Source organism: Morone saxatilis, unplaced genomic scaffold, assembly GCF_004916995.1.
Source record: "Morone saxatilis isolate NCDOM2014 unplaced genomic scaffold, NCSU_SB_2.0 Contig0, whole genome shotgun sequence".
In the NCBI taxonomy this organism is placed as follows: Eukaryota; Metazoa; Chordata; class Actinopteri; family Moronidae; genus Morone; species Morone saxatilis.
This window is the reverse complement of record NW_023339650.1, coordinates 3,728,067-3,732,269: the sequence shown is the minus strand read 5'-3', so window position 1 is coordinate 3,732,269 and position 4,203 is coordinate 3,728,067.

Genomic DNA, 4,203 nt, shown 5'->3' with positions numbered 1-4,203 from the left:
ATGTAATTTTATGTGTAAGTTTTTTCTTGAGTGAACATTTTGCCATGTATTCTCCATTAGTATCCTACTGCAGGCCGCAGATCAAATGTGGACGGTAGTTAAACGTTTAACCCGCCCACTTTCCCAACTTCATCTTAATACGGTGGAATTTGACGCCTTTATGATAAATACACAATTAAAATATAATATATGTTTTTTTCATCATTTTAATGAATAAGTATTTTTATTAATCTGTTTATTTTTTTTTGTGAACATGTAGGTGCTCAAATATTGTGGTAGTATCATAATTAGTAAAACCAAAGATTAAGTTCATTGTGTTTAAATCTTCTGCATTTCGGCAAGCACATTCATTTATGGGTTCCTTGTCCTCTGTACACCGTATTAATAGAGTTTGGGATGGGTGGTTAATACGTTAACTCCCGACACATTGCAGCGGTCTGCGGCTTGCAGTCAGGGATACATGGAGATAATGGCAAAATGTTTCACTCAGAAAAATTTATCCACATAAAAATAAACATCAATAGTTAACGCACTCAATAGTTAAGTGCTCTGTTGACTCATTACTGGTTTGCAGTTCTGTGCCCACTATTGTCTTATGATTAGCGACTTGGTTCGGGTTTACAGTGGTGTGAGTTTTACAAATGATGTAGTACTCTCACAAAGATGGCCACCTCCATCCATTAAACGTATTATTATATTTGTCATATTTCCATATTTCTCATCCATTCACATTAAAGACAAACATTTTCTGACAAGTGATGTCAAGTTAATGCTTGGTGTTGCTCCAGGACAAGTCCAAGTCTGACTCACTGGAAGAACAGTGGCAAGGATAGAAGGAAGCCGGACCCACCACACACAACGAAGGTAATGTGCGTTTGCTCATATTTTATTATATGTAATAAATCTAAGTTGTTCAAATTAAACATGAAAAAATGCCAAAAGTGCCAACTTCGACGCCACGCCATGGTACACGCCCTTGCAACGTACATGCCAAATAGCAAAACTTTATCACATTATTTTTTAACTGTACTGACCAGTTTTAAATGTTGGTCCGATAAACTAAATTACCCTACTCTCTTGATTTATTAGCTCAGTAAAGCAGTTTCCTAATGAGTTTATGGTCTCAATCTCAATAAGGTCAAGAAAACTAGTAAGTTTGACCATTTTTCAAACTAATGTTTTCAAAGTTGAGAATTAACTGTCCTTGTTCAACAAAATATGTTTTCATTGCTCCAAAACAACTTATGAAACATTTTCTGATCTCATGCCACCTATAGGAGAACCAGATCGCAACAAAGTTGAACAAAGTGGAAATGTTGTGTGGGAACAATGTGGGACATGTTATCAATGTTGTGAGGTAGTTAAACTGTTGATATGATGTCTATCTAAATTTACAAAATAATTCTATTCTGCCCCTTACCTTGTAACCTGTAAATTTCCCCTTGGTTGATTCAAAAAGTTACTTCTAGATTGGCATTACTTGGCCCTCTAGTTGGCCAGCTGTTAGGAATCTTGGAGTTGTATCTTTGATCAGGACTTGTCATTTAATTCCCAATACAGCAGATCTCTAGGACGCCCTTCTTCAATTTACATAATATGTAACAAAAATAGACACAATTCCTGCACAGACCAGATGCAGAAAATAAATCCATGCATTTGTTACTTCAAGGCTGGATTACTGCAACTTCCCTTATTTATCAGGTTGGCCCCAATTAATCCAATTAAGACGCTCCAATTAATCCAGAGCGCTGCAGCACGAGTACTGACAGGAACTAGGAAAAGAGATCACATCTCTCCGTTCTAGCTTCTCTGCACCTGCTCCCCTGTAAAATTTAGAATAAATTAAAATCCTCCTCTTCACCCTATAAAGCTCTTCAATGGTCAGGCCCCTTCCTTATCTTGAATAGGCTTCAATAGTACCCTAATTCCCCTCCTAGAAACCAACTGCGTCTCCTGAATGCAGGGCCTTGTGGTTCCTATAGTCTCTAAAATAAACAGGAGCCAAGAGCCCTTCAGTTACTCAAGCTCCTCTCCTGTGGAAAACCGCAGCCTTCCAGTTTGTGTGACGGTTGCGTTGAGACATATTGGATGACTTGAAATAAAACCTTTACCAGAAAGACAAGATCATACTTGTATGCTTTATTAAATAAATTGCCACCAACAAAATGCAAATTGTAAAACAGGTCACTAAATTAAAATGGTCTTCCTGTTGGTTTTGAGTATAAGTCCAAGGAGGCTTTTTGTTACATCCTGGACATGTACATGTGAATGTTGCGAATGTGGCTGCAAAGAGGTAGAGTGGGGTCACCTTAACCCTAAACCCTAGAGATTAATTGCAGAGAGAAAATGGCCTCCACTCCTGGATGATGTTTATTAATGTTAGAACTGCTGTTTTGTGACATGATATTAGAACTCCAGAATCAAACATCACTCCCAGATTCTTGCTTTTTTAGTTTGTGAGGCCATATTGTCTCTCTTGAGCCTTTGACCCATGATCCAGTTCTTCTGTCTATGGAGATCATTGATGAGGAAAGCTTCGAAGGTTCATTCTGACTTTGTTTCTTTCCCTCCAGGATGGAAACCAGTGGAGAGAGTGCTGAAACCTGGTCTTGAGGAAGTTTAAGTGTGTGTTCACTTTGAATTCATGATAACATGTTAAAGTAGGTTTCAATCAAATCTTGTGTATCTGCATTCCAACTGTCCCAGTTTTGAAAGAAGATCCAAACAGATGAGTCATTGTGAAGTTTTGAACTAATTAACTAGTCAGTCCTGTTAATAAAGCAAACAAAATAAAGCCATCAGCTGTGTTGATGATAAACCTGCTGCTGTATTGAGCTTGTTCTTCCTCCTCCCCCTCCCGATCAGGCCTGTGACTCACAGTGGCACAAAACACAGTAGCACAGAAACCTCCAAACCTGTCTGAACAACAAAAGGAAGGTGACAAGCAATGAGAAGGAGCAAGCAATCAATATCCTGATCAGTCCGAGAGATTTGACTTCTGCCTGGCCTCAGCTGCTGTGTAGAAATGTTCTGACTGGTCGCTGTTACTGGGAGGTCGAGTGGAGAGGAAGAGTTTATATATCAGTGAGTTACAGAGGAATCAGGAGGAGAGGAGACAGTGCTGACTGCTGGTTTGGAGGAAATAATCAGTCCTGGAGTCTGGAGTGCTCTGATGGTGATGGTTACTCTGTCTGTCACAATAACAGAAGAACATCCACCTCCTCCTCCTCCTCCTCCTCCTCCTCCTCTGTCTCTAACAGAGTAGCAGTGTATGTGGACTGCTGGACTGAAGTCTTACTTACAGCAGTCTCCTCTGACACACTGATTCACCTCTACACCTTCAACACAACATTCACTGAACCTCTTCATCCTGGATTTGGGTTTGGGTTTGGGTTATTGTCACCTGGTTGCTCAGTGTCTCTGTGCTCACTGTAGGAGGGAGTCTCCTTCTGTGCACTGCATATCCATAGTTTTAAATATCTTGAAATACCTTTATATATGTTTTCATGTATGTTTTTGGAAAAAACTTTAAAAGTTTTAGTTATACATTTTCTGTACTTTGCAATCTAGATCTTTCTGATGTGAAAAGCATGCATGTACAAGAAAATTAGGCACACACACTTTCCATACACATGCACTATCAGGGCTGCATCAATGATGAACGTCTGAAATCATTTGAAGATCTCATAAAAAAATGTACTATTTACCATCAACTTCCTTTTTCTTTTATCTGCAACTAAAGTCAGTTATTCAAGCTCATGCGGTTCTGATTTGACCCAAATGTGAGGACTTTGTATCCTATATGTACATGAAGTTACAAGAAGCTACAGGCTGCTGATGGGTATGACCAATATCTGGAATGTTGACTTACAGAATTGTCAGGAGTCGATTAATTGGAAAAAGGTTGGGAGGATGTGGCCATCTCATCATGAAACTATGAAACAATGAAATGATTAATTTCAAATGTATCCAGAGATATGATTTTATGTTTTGCATGTAATGTGGGACTGCCAGTTATTTTGGTCTAGAGTTGTACATGTGTTATCTGATATAACAAGAACTACTATTCCTATTTTCCTTAATGTTGAAATAAATGAATGATGATTATTAGTATTCAATGTAAATGGTAAATGGACTGTACTTTTATAGCGCCTTTCTAGTCTTCCGACCACTCAAGGCGTTTTTACACTACGTGCCACATTC